Genomic DNA, 17,244 nt, shown 5'->3' with positions numbered 1-17,244 from the left:
TAGAATAAAAGGAAATGCACAGTTAGCAATCACATATGAATATGAATGAGATGAATTCACCCACAAAACCTGAGGTGGATAGCAGAATGAACTAGAAATCAGAACCCAACAATATATTGTTTACAAGAAACACTCAAAACAGAGATACATACAGAGTTTTAAAAAAAAAGGGGGGGGTTTGGAGCAGAATCTATTATGCTTCAGCTGAAGTAAAAAAAAAAAAAAAAGCCAGGGGTAGCAATCATGATCTCAAACAAGGCAAAAGCAAAAACAGACTTATTTAAAAGAGACAAGCAAGGAAACTACATTTTACTAAAAAGGAATCATAAACAATGAAGCAATATCAATACTAAACATATGTGCACCAAATGGCATAGCATCCAAAATTCTTAAAGGAAAAGTAAAATGAATTTACGGGAGGTAATAGATAGTAAAACTATCTATAGTGGGGAACCTCAACCTTCCTGTCTCAGAGCTAGATAAATCTAACCATAAAATTAAATAAGAAAGAAGTCAAGGAAGTGAACAGAATCCTAGAAAAGTCAGATATGATAGAACTCTGGAGGAAACTGAATGAAAATAGAAAGAAGTATGCCTTTTTCTCAGCCATCCATGAGACCTAGACAACAATTAACCATATATTAGGGCATAAAAACCTAATAACAAAATGCAGAAAAGCAGAAATATTAAATGCACCCTTTTCAGACCATAATACAATAAAATTACATTTTATAAAGGGCCATGGAAGCATAGATTAAAAGCTAATTGGAAACTTAATAATCTAATCTTAAAGAATGAGTGAGTCAAGGAGCAAATCATAGAAATAATCAATAATTTCATTAAAGAGAATAACAACAATGAAACAACATTCCAAAGTTTGTGGGAAGCAGCATTTAGAAAGCAATATTTAGAAGAAAATTCATGCCTCTAAATGCATACATCAAAAAGAAAGAGAGAAAAGAAAAGAGCAGATCAATGAATTGGACATGTAGTCAAAACAACAACAAAAAAAGAACAAATTTTAAATCCCCAATTAAACACCAAAATGGAAATCCTGAAAATCAAAGGAGATTAAGAAAACTCAAAGTTAAGAAACAAACATTGAAATAACAAAGAAAACTAGGAACTGATTTTATGGAAAAACAATAAAATTGATAAACCATTGGCTAATTTTAGATTTTTTAAAAACTAGAAATATCAGAAATATTCAGAAATGAAAAGGGTAAATATACCACCGATAATTATTAGTTATTTATTTTGCCCAATTACATACTAGTAAAACTGATGATTAAGTGAAATGGATAAATAATTTTTAAAAATGCATATCAGCTGAATTTTACACTAACATGGAACACAAGAAGCTCAGGTACACAACAATTGCGCTAGCAAAAAAAAATCATTAGTTCTAGAGCTAATTATAAAAAATATATATTCCTACCTTCTATGTGTGGCATCATAGGGTAAATTTTTAAACTTTTACTTTACTTTCCCTACCACATGTGCAGCCTGTTATCAAGTCATGCCCCTTTCTGGATTCACTGTTTTCCCCCACCCTCCCAGCCTTAACTTCATAATTAAATCACTAATCCTGGTCTTGGACATTGTCCTACTGCACTGCTTTCATCTCTTCCTCTTTGGCTTCTAAATTGTAGATGTCTCATTCCACTATCCAAACCATCTATCTTAATCACCAGCTCAGCAAATGTCAACTTTTTCCTCAGTTATGGCTTTTCCTCTCTGATAGTTCTCCATTCCTTTTCAAGATTAACCTCTACTTCAAAGTTATCAATTATTTGTGATATGCAATTTATAAACAAGTAAACAAGTGATAATTTGGACACCTGGCATTTTCAGAACAAAAGGTAAGTGAAGGATGCTGGCACCAAATCAATCAGCACCCTTTTCCAGGCAGACATACAGAAACTCATTCACCCAATCCAACAGACTTCTTCGGAATCCAACTGCTTTGGAACCTCTAGTTACTAAATATAGCCTACTTCCATCTGGCTCCAACAGGTAGTTTAAAATAAATTCCCAGTTATCTAGGAGTTGCTGAGCTAGTCTCAAGGTAGCCCGGGCTGTTTAGGGTTGCCATCTAACAGAAAGAGGATGAATGCAAGGGATACAAGGATGAGGGAATCTCTTAAACTCTACAATGGTACTTCAGGGCAGAATTGTCTTCCCTTCAGAAACAGCTAAGAGTTCAAAGATACAGCCATTAGATGTGGCTGGATGGGAGAGGAGGAAGTGTTTTGGTGTTAGTGGTACAAGTCACTGGGGACTCAACTGGAACTGCCAGTTGGACAACACAGTTCCTTCCTTCCTTCCTTCCTTCCCCTTCCCTTCACTTCCCTCTGTCCACATAGGGTATTATACCCTTACCTGCAGGTGCTCTGCCCAAAGGAATGTAAATTTTAATCCCCGAAACTTTGTTTTTGTTTTTCCTCTCTTAAAGACCAGCCTTAACTAGGTCACTGTGTGAGCCCCAGATCGGCACAGGATGAATGTAAATAGCAGTTGTTTCTGTTTTGGCCAGAAACCCTGAGGGTCTTCCCCTCCCAGATTGATTTTTTTTTTAACTAGGTAAAAGAGGCCTTCTTTGCCTCGTTTCTTACCTAGCCTTAATCACCAAATGGGCATTGCCTCATTCAAACTGATTCCGGTTAAAAACCTTAGTTTAAAAAGGCCAAGGTGTCCCACTGCATCCTGGGCTGTGTCCAGTTGTCCTGATCCATATCTGGCCACTGGACCCAGATGGCTCCTGAGGAGATAGTGAGGTGGGTGACTTTGCACAGCCCTGCCTCACCTATAAAATCCAATTCATTTGCATGTCATGGCATCACCTTCCTGACATCATGGTCCTCTTTGAGAAGAAAGGACAAATGGCAACAAGAAGTTACTATGGCCAACTCATTTATATTGCTTGAAATTCTAGGAAAGAGATAACCCTATGTGCGATCTCATTCCCAATCTTTTTCAAGGCAAACTAAGGACCTTGTTTCTAAGTAGAGACTAGGTAGTCAACTTTTTCCTCAGTAATGGTTCCTCCTCTAATGTTTCTACATCACTCTTCTTGGTATTTAGTATTTTGTATCTCCAAGACCTAAGGCACTTAGTAGGTGGGATCTTTTATAATTGATGATTGATTGATTGATTGAGAGGCCTACAAACTGCCTCAACCAGAGGGTGAAATGCTGAATGATGTGGACTAGACTCTGGCATAGTCCAAAAGTGTCAGAAGAGTAGGGTAAGTCAACATTGGGTATTTTCAGTGCTGTGAGATCTACTCTTTAATAAATCCTGATGTTCCTGAAGTGTGCCCCTCCCCCAGGACTTCTCACACTCTTGTCTCCCTTACCTTCCCCAGGCACAGATCTGCCTTCATTTCTAAAGTGGCCAGGTCAGTCTTGTCAGGTAGGGAGCAACCCCCACTTTTCCTTAGCCCATTCCCTTTAGGTCACTCTATAACTTGCAATTTCTCCCCAGGCAGTAAATAAAGGATAAGAAGGAAAGGAAAGAGGAAGTGATGGGGTTGGGGTCTGAGAAAGGAAAAACCCTGGGCTTTCCCACATGGCCAAATCTCTGGCATTCCCCCTGAGGCTATAATCCCATCAACTGGCCTTTCATTGTGGACTTCCCTATGGCTTCAGGCCATTTCTCTGTTCTCCATTGGCCAAGTGGTACAGGTCCCTGGAATTCTATTACCTCATAGACTACTTGGCCACTCCTAGATCCCTCCCATAGACTTTCTGTATATAAGATCCATCTTGTCTCCATTAAGATTCCTAGATTCTTAAAATCTAGCCACTGCTTAGATTCTTATAATCTAACCACTGCTTACTCATGCTCAGACTCCTTAAGAGTCTGCCCAATATGATGGATGTCCTAATAAACCTTGTCTTTGGCTGAAAGAAGGCTTGGGTTGAATTCTTTCAGGCAGGACCCGGGTGTTGTGATTTTGGGGTGCCAGCACCTCTGAACCCCTAAACCAGCATCAGAAGCAGTGCTGGTACAATGGAAGAAACATAACTTCTGGAGACAGGGGACCCTGATTAAAATTCTCCTTCATATTGATCATCTATCTCACCTAGGGAGACTCACTTAACATCCCTGGGTCTCAGGTTTGTCAGCTGTAAATTGAGGTGGTTAGACTTGACCTCTGAGATCCTTTCCAGTTCTAACCCAGAACTGGTTTGCAGTTCCAAGGAAAAGGTCTGCCAGGAAAGCAGACAAGCAAGACCAGGTTTCATGATGATTTGAATTCTAACTATTCTTGTTGTTTTCCTGCCCACATTATTCTGGATAATTGTCAAAAAGCCTAGGTCCTAGCTCCAATCCTTACAGGCTAGCCATGTGGCCCCAGGCAATTCTCTTTACTTTGGAGTCAGTTTTCCTTGTTTGGAAAAGAGGGAAATTAATTTTATCCTACCTAGGTCATGAGGAAAGGTAGACAGAGGGATAACAGTTAATATTTATAGCATTTTACACAAGTGATTTGATGTAGGTTCTTATTGTTATTTTTCGTTACAAAATAGAGAAAAGCAGATTCTTTCTCTCCAATTCTACCCCCGTTGTTGCAGATCCAAGAGCAGAGCTTCATCACTCTCATCCCAGCAACAATGAGGGAGTTTCTCCATTCAGGAGAAAGAGCAGCTTCAACAACTGAAAGAACATTGGATTAAAAAGTCAGACAACTCAAGTTCAAACTTAGACTCTACCTATGTAGCAAGTTACCAAACCTCTCTGGCAGTTTCCACATCTGTAAAATAAAACGTTTGGACTGGATGGTGGCCTCTTCAAGACCTTTCCAGCTCTTAAGTTTATGATCTTTATAGAAACTTATGGAGTTTGCAAAATACTTTCATCACAACATTATCCCCATTTTACAGAGAAGGAAGCTAAGGCTCAGAGAGTTACGAGGTCACCCAACCAGGACTGGTATCCAGGATTTGATCCTAGATTTCTACTCTAGCAGTAGCATTAAGCAAAGAACCCATAGGATGAGGGAACTGGGGCTGCTCAAGGAGAAATCCCACTGTCTCCCAGGTGGGAAGTAGCAGGTCCTCTGCCTCCAAAGCCAGCTCTCTTCCTACTCCTAACTAACCTCTTACTCCCTCTGGTCATCTTTGCCTTCACATCAACACTGCCTTAAAATTTTGGATTACTTTCTCTGTGTTGGCATAAATTAGCCTACTGCCCTCACCGCCTAAAACTAGGATAAACTCCCAGAAGATATTGCACTCTTCTAACACTGAAGTAGATCAATATTTAAAATATGTATATTCCCATGCAAAAACTGCCTGAGAAATTTGATTCGTTGAGGACCCCTACTGTATTCCAATCAGTATTAATTTGATATGATAAAGGTAGTGATTATAAATTCTGCATATTTGGCACCAGAACTGTGAGTTGCAGATTCTAAGAACACTTGCTGAATCATAAGAAGTTAACTAGAGGCCCTCCACCCTTTTTTTTCCTTGTCATAGTGACCAAGCCCAGTGTGACAGAGGTGACTTAACTACATAAAGTCCCTCAAATTTATTTTTGTACCTCCAGACCATTCTCTCTTGTCCAACATGAGCAGGTGACTATCTTGTGACCATTTAGTCAGTGGAGATGCCTCATGCTTCATCCAATATGTACCCCCCCCACTAATATGTCATTTTTGGCCCTCAAGAGCAAGGTCTATCAACCAATGAGATTCTGTATTTTGCCATGCCTCTTTTGCATATTTGGGTAAGAATAAGCAATGTATTAATCCATACTTTGTATGTCACATAGGATTAAAGATTCTAATAGAAGAGCCCTGTAATATGTCTCAAACTCTAATGTAATATTCGTCACCTGTTTATCAGCTGTGGAACTGACTTGTGTAACTATAGGAATGCTGATGGAGATATCCATCCTGTTTTGCTCAAATTCCATGACCAAACTAAGCATGACTGGTGGCATGATATGGAAAATCCCCCTAACATATTCTTGGAGTGTATGTATAGCTCCTGCCTAACCTAAGGAGAAGCCCATCCAACTTGTGGCCACCTAGTCATTCGAGATATTTCCTGCTTCACCCAACTTGTGACCCTGCTGAAGATCATTTTCCCTTATCTTAGCCTATGCATCATCTGTCAACCAACAGAATTATTCTGTATTTGTATAGCTGTTCTTGAATGTCTAGATATCTAACCCTATAAAAATAGGGCAGTGGAAGGAGGGGGCATCTCAGATCCTGAGGAATATGTGAGGTCCACTTCATTAAAGGAGACCATGCACCCTTCAATAAAGTGCCATTTGCTCAGAGCTCTGCCTCTGTCTTATTGTAGATTGAATAATTTTTATCCCCACATTTATGGCAACCACAAAGGAGGTGGTGGACACCACCCCACATCTCAACTTCTTTAGGCCAGTGCACACTGGGTTGAATTTTTGCTAACGGCTCTCCCATGCCCCCATGCATACCAGCCCAGGGAAGTTGGACTCCCCTTGCTCCCCAAATTCTCTGAGCTTGAGGGAAGTCTCTTAGGTTGAATAGTTTTTTTATCCCTACAGCCTCCTCACAAGCCTGACTTGGCCCACATCATTGTCCTGTAGCCGCTGAAAAGTGACAGCTATCTCACCCTCCACTCTTCAACTCAGAGAAAACCTTCCTTCCAGGGTAACAGGCAGCCAGCCACCCTTCCGCACAAGCACTTTCAACAGGTAACACTTTGAAATCCTTGTAGGCACTGTGCTGTGAGCACAGTCTGTCTAATGGACAGCTGACAGAAGCATCATTTGGGTCTCAGAGTCCCTACTTCTTCAATCTCAAGACCTAAAGATAAATGAAAAACAGAAATCTAGTGATAAAGAATTTGGACTTCAAAAAAGACAAAACAAAACAAAACCTTCGTTAGTACTTCCTAGAAATGCTACAAGGATGGCCAATACATCTTCCACCCTCAGTAGCTTTTTAAGAGCCAGAGCTGTCTGGAGAAAAAGAGGAGTGGAAACAAACTTTTGAGTGATTTTAAAATAAGAATCTCTGTCCTAGTTTCAGAGTTGCCTGTACTCACCAGTGCTTTTTTTCCTCCCGGGCTAAAGAACTAAAGGAATGACTCCACCAGGTATTCCCGAGCCCCGGGTATATATAGAGGAAGGTGTTGCGCAAAGATACGGCTGCTCCAGCAACTCCTGCTGCTGTCAGCGCGCACTCCACATTCCAATCCCGCACCTGGCCAACCCACCGGGCCACAGCCTACCTGCCGTCTGCGCAGTGATTCCAGTCATGCTTCCCAGGCAGGGCAGGGCAGAGCAGAGCAGAGCAGAGGAGGGCAGAGCAGGGCAGAGCAGGGCAGAGCTCAGCAGAGCGTCCTGGCAGCTGGGTGAAAAATGCCCACCTGCTCTCACCCTCTCAGTTCTCGGACACTGTACAGGCCGCGCGCCGACCTTCTGCCGGCCGCACACTGGTACCCTTTCCTCCTATAAGGAGCACACTACCAGAGTCATACTCACTCCTGAGTCTTCGGTCCTCAGCCGGATAAACACACAGAGACGAGCCATCGGGAGGCACCAACACCAGAGCTTTATTCAGAGGCCATCACAGCAAGCCATCATAGCAAGCCCAAGCAGCAAGGCCAGAGCAACAGGGCAGGAGCCAGGAGAGAGCACGTGCGTGATCTGACCACGCTCGTTCCTAAGTACCTACCTAGCCCCTCCTCCCCAGCCCGCTTACTAGCCAATGATTGTAGGGTCAGATACCGGAAGGGGCTGTCTGAGTTTAGCACACCAAGAGGGAGGGAGTGACGTAGGAGGCTAGGACCGGATACAGGGAGGAGGCATCTGGGATTGGCGCATAGACAAGAGTACGTGACCTAGGAAGTCAGACTCAGGAGGGGTCTGGGGTCAGTGCTGCACAAAGGGACCCAGGAAGTCAGGAAGGTCACAAGAGGCGTCTGGGGATGACGTTGCATATAGGGAGGGGACTAAGCAAAGGGAACTCAGTCCTCTGCCGTCCCACTCCCACGTGGCACCACCCCTTGCCTCAGGAGCTCAAGCTCCGGCTACTTCCTTGCACCCAGCTTATCTCACATAGCACTGCCCACTGCCTCAGGGCTTCTCCGTATCCAGCCCATCCCAGTTCACTACAACTCTGCCTACCACAGCCCCTGCCTCGACTTCCAAAATACCCAGATCTTACCCTACTCTTGCCACAGCGCCCAACCTGGTAGCTGCCAACATCAGACAGTCCCTCACAGGACACCAGGGGCCCTTCTCATTCCATGTGTAAGCCCGACCAAAGGAGCTGCGAATCTGAGTCCAGGCCACACACAATTCTAGAGGCTCTGGGCGCTTTGTGGCCACCCCAGTGTCTCCCCAGGCCCCTGAAAGTTCCTCCTAAAGAAGATATGGGGAAAATGTGACTTTCAGCTTCTGCTCTGTGGGGATTGGTATTTATAGGCGGGAAGGGTCGGATAAAAAAATGATGGCCAATTAGAAATCTTTTGACAAATCTTTTCAAAACAAAGACCAAGAATGTTTACCTAATCAATGCTCAGGTGCTCATCCAGGTGGAAGCTCCATACTAAGCATTACAATTACAATTTTTTTTGTGATGTGTTCATTTTATTTAATAATATCCATACCATGTTATTACCATGGAATGTAAATTCATTTTAAACATTAGAATTCCACAAGTGTAACAAAGCATTACTTAAATATTTCAACATTTGTGTAAGGACAATGCTGCCTATAATATGAAACCATCAAATCTAAAGGACAGTGATGTATTTCAGTTGGACATGACTCTTGATAGAGAAAACACAATACTAATACTGCACATTTTAAGAGTTCTCTTTACTGAGCAAGCACTTCAAATACATATAAAACAGATGGCATTTAAAAAACAATTTTAATATGGTAGCAGCAAAAATATAACTAAGCCATACCATTTGTTATTCTCATCTTTTACTAACTTTATAAGAAATACTACTGTGTTAAGTAACCTGGTTAACAACTGTTCAAGGCTCATCTTAAATACAAACAAGTTGTCTATGGTGAAGGTAGAGAAGAAAACTCTTGCTACAATATTTTACTTCATGTTTTTCTTACAGATGTTCTTTTGGCTCTAGTCAAAGCCAGGCAGCCCTAGACACTGAAGTTTCCACCATTCTATAAGATAAGGAGGAAATGTTTCCTGAATTGTGTTAAAGCAGTTTCCCATATTATATCCCAAAATATGTCCCATTTTAAACAATAGGAGCTACATGAATCTTGGCCCTGTGATTTGTTAGTCATTAATTTTTGAGACTGGAGGAATATGAATATAATTTATCACCCAAGTAAGCTTCAATGACTAGTTCCTTTTGTACTAACTTAGCTCTCCTAATTAACTCTTGGATACCAATCAGTATACCTTGAATCACCTAGGAAACTAAAGCTTCCATGAAAAACAAATCCAATCTTTAAAATATCATGATTGGGTTGTGTCTGACATGTGCTGCTTTTTAGAACCACATATCCCTAAATGATTTATTTTTAAACATAAAACAACTAACCTCAATGTGAGTTATCTAGCTCTAAAACATCAGCATGAAGACAGCATCTTTCCTCCTAAGGTTTGGGTTTTGCCCAGTATTCCCGATACATGGAGTACAACATACCAACGGTCATTGCTCCTACTACAAAGCCTTGGGCTCCCACACACATGTGAATCAGGTGGACAGACATTTTAGTATCACCTCTGCTCTTCAGTTTGTATAATCCATATGCAACAATAGCTGCAAAGCCTGCTATTCCAATAGGAACAAATGGTGCCTCTTTAGCTTTTTGAGCAAGTTTTGATCCTGAAGTCTCATCATAAGTGGAGAAGGAAACATCATTGTCGGCTGACATTATAACTGGTTGAAGAGCCTTCAGAACGAGAAGAAGCAAAACCACCTCCCACAAGCAGCTGGCCGCTTCTCAGCATTACAATTACAATTACAATTAAGCTTATTTGCCAAAGTTGGTGTTTTCCCTCAAACTCTAGAGTAGCTATCATTAGTTTTGCTGTACTTTTTGCAGATGTGATGAGGTCTAGAGGTTAAGGGTCCTGGAATCCCAAAATCACGACAGCCAGGTCCTGCCCAAAAGAATTCCACCCAAGCCTTCTTTCAGTCAAAAGCAAGGTTTATTGAAGATTTGCCATATTAACCAGGCTCTTAAGGAATCTGAGCATCTGTGTGCTATTGGCTAGATTGTGAAAATCTGAGCAGTGGCTAGATTATAAGAATCCCAGCATCTTAAAGGAGACAAGATGAACTTTATATGGGAAAGCCTGTGAGAGGGATCTAGGAGTGGCCAACTAGTTTGGGGTGACCAGAAGAGGGGCCTGAGGAGATCTGGATGGGAGTGGCCAGTAAACTGGGATGACAGAACTCCTGGGACCTGGACAATGGAGCCAATCTAAGATTAAGTATGGGAAATGGCCAGAGGCCATAGGGAGGTAAAACAATAGAAGGGAGATTGGGTATAGCCACAATGAAAGGCCAATTGATGGGATTATAGCTTCAGGCAATAACACCAGAGATTTGGCCGTGGGAAAGTCCAGGGTTTTTCCTTTCTGGGGTCCAGATCCCATCCTCATCATATGGGCAAACTAAGGGAAGTAGATCACATGGCCTAGTAGATTAAAAGTTGATTTGAAGTGAGGAAGGTCAAATTCATCCAGTACCTTTTTAACTCAAGGCAAATCACCTCACTTCTCAGAGGCCTAGATAATTCTTTAACACTATGTGTTGAAGAGGTGCCAATAGGCATTGGTAGAGGAAGTCCTTTTACCACCATCTCCCTGTACTGATGAGTCCAGTCCAAAAAGAGCCTTCCCCAAAACAATAAGTACAGACTAGGAAGAAGGGGGGGAAAAAACCAAGCAGGTGTTCACAGTGACAGAAACATTGCTAATATAATGACAAAATTAATACCAAATGTAATGTTAACTTTTACTATCTCTTAATTATCTTAGCAATCTCAGAATTCCAGTAGAGTCCTTGAATTCCTGCCCTTAAGATAGTGTTTATTAAGTTGAGTCATATTTTTCCTTCTCCACCTCCTCTTCTCCCTCTGTCCATTTGGGGAGTCATATCCTTACATGTGTTTTTGATTGCTTACACTTTGCAAAATATGTAGGAGTTTGTGAGCTAAATCTTTTCCCCAACTTATTTATTTATTCTATCTGAAAAAAAAAACTGGAACAATTAACTCTTTTGTCTCATGCAATTTTCATTCATGATTTCTGGAAATATTGCTTTGGTTAAACCAGGCTTTAATAAAGCCCATTGGGATTCAAATGGAGCTATCTGACTATGCCTTTAAACCCAAATCACTCTCAGTGATTGGGCAATAATAGGTCCCAGGCCAAGCCTCATTTGCTCATTGTTTGGGTTCTGATGGCTCAGAGTGAGTGTAAATAGCAATTGTTTTGGTCCTGACCAGAAACTCTGAGAGCCTTCCTTCCCAGATTGATTGGTTTGGGAAGTCAAACTAGGCCATCTTTTGCCTCAATTCTTATCTGGCCTATAATCACTGAATGGGTGTTACCTTTGACAAACAGAGACCTGGGAAAGACCTTAGCTTAAAAAGGCCAGTCAACCTGACCTATGCTTTGCCACTGGACTCCAATGACTCTGGAGGAGAGAGTGAGGCTGATGACTTTGCACAGTCCTGTCCCGCTTAAATCCAATTCACTTGCCAGTCAATACATCCCCCTCCTAATGTCATCAGTAATCTTAGAGAATGAAGAACTATAACAATTAGATTGAACTGAACCATGCCTGAAGTCCCCACCCTAGAACCTTTCCTTGCAAACAAAGCCATATTGAGCCAGACAATAGCCCCCTAATGTCCTTACCCCTTCTATTGGGCAAAATAGCCAAAATGAAGTGGTTTGGCCTTGTTCAGATTGCTGAGGGCAGCTGGAATCTCATGACCTCATGAACAGGCCTTGCTACCTCATAATACCTCCTCCTCCCCTCCTAAAAGTATAAAGAACCTTTTCATGGGTCTCTTGGTTGGGAAATCCATTTTGCTTCACAATAATGGGACATCCCTCAGGGTAGTAGATTTCCTGTCCTGTTATCTCAATTAAAGATGCTTTATTCCTCAACTCATGACTTTTTTTCAGATTTATTTTAGAACTTGACAATAGGATGAACTGAAACATTTAAGTACATATGAGTATTGGCTTTGGAGACAGAATTCCTGGGTTCAAAAGAGCTCTGCTATTTATTACCTGTTGGGCACTCCATTTAACCTAGTCATTAGAGGAGCCCTTCCCCTCAGGAATCACAGAACCAACGTGTTCTCTCTCAATCCTGGGTGGAATCTCCAATGATGAGAGTGGACCACAAAACACCCTCATTGGACCCAATCTGAACCCACTGTCTTCCTCCATTGTCACCCCAGACCTGGAAATGTAGACTCCAACATTCAAATGGAAAGTGACAATATTGGCTCAAAAATCCACTATATAAGAAGCAGAATTGGCCAAATGGGAAAAGGCCTAAAAAATTCAGTGAGCTTTTGGAACTCCTTTTCCATTTGGCCAATTCTATTTTTTAAAGGAGTTCTTCTTTTCAATGAATTTTTGTATGCCTTTTCCCATTTGGCCAATTCTACTTCTTATATAGTTCTCTTCAGTGGATTTTTGTGCCTTCTTTATGATTTGGCCTATTCTGATTTTTAAGGTTATTTCTTCAATATTTTTGTGCCTCCTTTACCAAGCTGTTGACTTTTTTTTCATGATTTTCTTGTATCACTCTCATTTCTTTTCCAGATTTTTCACCTAATTTTTTATTTAATTTTTAAAACCTTTCTTGAGTGCTTCCAGGCACTGAAATCAATTCACATTTTTCACACTTTTTATTTTTAGGCAATTGGGGTCAAGTGACTTGCCCAGGGTCACACAGCTAGTAAGTGTCAAGTGTTTGGTCTAAGGTCAACTTTGAACTCAGGTCCATCCTGACTCTAAGGCCAGTGCTCTATTCACTGCACCACCTAGCTGCCCCTCCAATTCACATTTTTCTTTGAGGTTTTGTATGTAGTTTCTTTGATTTCATCGTCTTCTTCTGAGTTTCTGTTTTGATCTTCCCTGTTACCATAGTAACTTCTATGGTCAGGTTCTTTTTGTTGTTGTTCTTTGCTTATTATTCCAATCTATTTCTTGATTTTTAACTTTGTTAAAATTGGGCTCTGATCCTGGGGTGAAGGAGGCACTGTCCCAAGCTTTAGGTTTTTTGTGCAGCTGTGTTCAGAGTCAGTTCTGGGGGTCTGTAAGTTTTCAGTTCTTCCGAAGTGGTATGATCTTAGAAGAGGTGTGGACATTGCTTTCCTAGCCTGTGCTCTGGTCTGTGAGGGACCACAAGTACTCTTTTCACCCTGGCACTGTGATCAGGGTCCCCAGTGCTGATAGTGTTTCTCCTCACTCTGGGATTGCAACCTGGAAAGGTGTATGGGCAATACAATAGTGTCCTGCAATCCGTGCCAGCAAAGTCCCTTGTAATCTTCTGACCACTTGTCTGACTCCCTTACCACCATCTGTGGGCTGAGAGATCTGCAAGTGGCTGCCACTAGTTCAGTCACCCCCAAGGCCTGCTTCTGGCTTGACGTGGCCGGTGTCACACTGCTCCACTCTTACCCAGTGAGATAGATCTTTTCTGCCAACCTTCTAAGTAGTCTTAGGCTGGAAAATTGTTTTGCCCTGTCTTTTCATTGGTTCTGCCACTCCAGAATTCATTTTGAGGTATTATTTTAGTATTGTTTGAAAGGAAAATTGGGAGAGTTCATGTGAGTTTCCGCTTTTACTCCGCCATCTTCAGACAGTTGTTTATGGATAATTTTCTACAGCTGATAACACCTTTATAGTCACAAAGTCAGCTAAATGGTTCAGAAAAAAACAAGATCACATCATGCATTATTTGTTGACCATTTAAAAAAGCATTTATGGAATAATATCATGATATAAGAACAAAGAATATGATGAATGTAGAGAAGCGCTGGAAAACTAGAATGAGCTGGTGTAAAATGAATTAACATAAGGAAATAATATATCCAATGATTGTAACAATAGAAACAGAAATAATAATATTTATAAGTTATATAATAAATATTGACAGAATATTTATAAGTATAAATAACAAATTATAAATACAAATAAATATAAAATAAAAGAACAGCAACAATCAAAATGGAAAGCTGCATAATTCTAGTAAACAACTTGGCTCCACACAACATATATGAAAAGGCACTTCTCCCAAGACTTTGTGGAAAGGGACTATGGGTATAGAACACCGAATATAATAAATACCAGCCTTTTTTTTTTTTTTAATGTTCATTGACTCTTTGGCTGGGAGAGGATGAGGAATGCAATGGGAAATGTTGGTGATATAAAACAAAAGACCACTAAGATCTTCAATGGTTCCCTATTGCCTCAATATTGATTACAAAGTCCCAATTTTTCAAACCTTCTAAGAACCTATTTCCCTATCCAGTCATTTCATAATACACCCCTTCACTCACTATCTGATCCAGTCAAACTGGTCTGTTAATTATCGCTCATGCATGACATTCAATAACTCTCTGCCTTAGCATCAGTGATCCTCTCTCCCCAAATCCCCTTTGTAGAATCTTTGGCTTCCTTCATGCTTTCCTGACTAGCTCCATTTTCTTCCCTTCCACCCCAGTTATTAACACTCTCTCCCTTAGAGGCAGCTGATGGATGCAAAGGATAGAGCCCTGGGTCTGGAGTCAGAAAAACCTGAGTCCAAATCTGGCCTCACACACTTACAAGCTGTGTGACTTTAGGCAAGTAATTTAACCTCTCTAGGCTTCAGTTTCCTTAACTGTAAAATGGGGATAGTTAGAGCACCTGCTTCCCAGGGTTATTGTGAGAACCAAATGAGACAGGTGTAAAGTGCTTAGCATAGTGTCTGGCACATAATAGGTGCCATATAAATACTTATTTCCTTCTTTCCCTCTTTAAATTACTACATATTATTTGTATTTAAACTTTATTTATGCCTCTATTGTATCTTGCTAGTAAAAGTAAGCCCTTCAAAGTCAAGAACTATTTTGCTTTTTGTCTTGGCATATTTAGCCCCCAAATTCTGGGTAACCCTGGGCAAGTTTCTTAATCTTTCAGTGGCTCTGGTAATTAAGTTGCTGAGAAAATCCACCCCACACTAATGAAATCACTGATCCAGTGATGGGAAAAAAATCTAATGTTGTCCACAGGTCCTTCTAATAAATATCCTTATTATGTAATAAGTATAGGAGAACGTACTTAAATAATTAGATATTTGTTGAACAGATGAATGCAGGACTGGTGGTGAAAGGATGGCACTCACCACCTGACAGAGCTGGTAACCTCAAGATGCAGAATGAGACGTGAATGTTTTGGACACAATCAATGGAATTTGTTTGGCTTGACTATCCATTACCTTTCCAAGACTTTTGTTTTTGTCTTTTTTTTTTTTTTTTAGTGAGGACAGGGGAGGGGAGGCAGGCAGTAAGGAGACACAGTGAATGCTTGTTAATTGATAAAGAACTTTTTAAGTTCACAAAAATTGTTTCTTGAACCAAATGAAGAGGCAGAGGGAAGATACCAGGGATTAGGCCTGAAGTCAGGAAGACCTGAGTTCAAATCCAGCCTCAGACACTTATGATATTTAAGCCCTATCTCCCTCAGTTTCCCCTACTGCAAAATGCCAGGATTGTTGTGATGATCCAATGAGATATTTGTTAAGTGTCTGTCATATATTAGGTACTTAATGCTCATTTCCTTCCTTTCCTCTTTGTGTGAAGATGAATGATAATAATAACTAACATTTTTTATAGCACCTACTATGTGTCAAGCACTGTTTGAAGGGCTTTAAAATTATGTCCTTTGATTAGCAAGAACCACAACTCTAGCCCTATCTCACTAAACCTCAGGGAGGAAAGCCTTAGATACATAGCATTTGCCAGGGTTAATACTTAGATCACATTTTAAAGGCTTGGGAAGCCCTTTCTCATTTCTTTCTTAAGATAACTTTGGGGAGTAAGTACTAAGTGTATTATTTCCTTTCTCCTGGTTCAGCACTCTTTCTTTCTTTATTAATTTATTTTGAATTATCAATCACTTCCATAAGCTTTTGAATTTTAAATTTTCTCCCCCTCCCCCCAAGAGGGTGTGCAATCTGATATAGGCTATACATATACATTCCTATTAAACATATTTTCACATTAGTGATGTTGTAAGGAAGAATTAGAACCGATAGGAGGAACCACCAGAAAGAAGAAACAAAACACAACTGAAGAAGAAAAAAAGTAGCAAATAGTATGCTTCGATCTGCCTTCCAACTCCATAGTTCCTTCTTTGGATGTGGATAGCACTTTCCATCACGAGGCCTTTGGAGATGTCTTAGCTCCTTGTATTCAGCACTCCTTCTACCACCCCCAGCTGAACAGTCATGGAGAAATGGTGCTACTGAAAGAAGAGATGCCTCCTGCCAAGGGAGGAGGCTGTTCACTTGACTCGGCCTCTGCAGTGATGAGCATGAGACCAGCTCAATGCTCTGTAACCCCGAGACGCATGGATGAGGCGGGAGACAGCAAGGTGGCAGAATCTCCGTTTATTGAGTGCAGTTAGCTGACTTTCATGGCCCTAGTGATGCATGTTCAAAGCGTGAACCCCCTGTGATAGCCAATCATCAGGTCTGCTGGAGCTCGTGTCAGGACTCATCTCCCAGTGAGAGGAGAGCCAAACCAACCGTGGGAGCTGCATGTCAGCAAAAGAGAGGTCCTGGGAGACTTCCTTATTTTTGCCACGCAACTATGTTGTGACCCTCAGCTTCTACTGATAGAAGCTAGAACTCCCATGGGAAAGTTCCCTCAACAGAGCTCTCATGAGACCGTGAGACATTCACCCTAACATTCACTTATTCTCAATTCACTCTTCATGACCACATTTGGAGGTTTTCTTAGCAAACACACTGGAATGGTTTGCCGTTTCCTTCTCCAGCTCATTTTACAGATGAGGAAACTGAGGCAAACAGGGTGAAGTGTCTTACCCAGGTTCACCCAGTAAACATCTTGGGGCCGATTTGAGCTGAGGAACATGGGTCTTCCTGACTCCAGGCCCAACATCGTAGCTCTTTGTGTCCAACAGAGAACGAAGAATCCTCTAATCTTAGCACAAGCAAAGCTGGCATCAGAGACCCTTTGAGCATCCTGATTAACCTCAGCCAAATGAGA

The 17,244-nt window shown here is 41.2% G+C and overlaps 1 pseudogene; it reads right to left on the bottom strand.

Annotated features, from left to right (window-relative positions):
* Nucleotides 1–9,548: 9,548 nt before the first annotated feature.
* LOC114023393 lies at nt 9,549–9,903 on the bottom strand (annotated as a pseudogene).
* Between the last annotated feature and the right edge of the window lie 7,341 nt (nt 9,904–17,244).

This window comes from Vombatus ursinus, unplaced genomic scaffold (assembly GCF_900497805.2).
Source record: "Vombatus ursinus unplaced genomic scaffold, bare-nosed wombat genome assembly UNPS02014818.1, whole genome shotgun sequence".
Classification (NCBI taxonomy): Eukaryota; Metazoa; Chordata; class Mammalia; order Diprotodontia; family Vombatidae; genus Vombatus; species Vombatus ursinus.
This window is presented reverse-complemented; position numbering and strand designations above follow the sequence as displayed.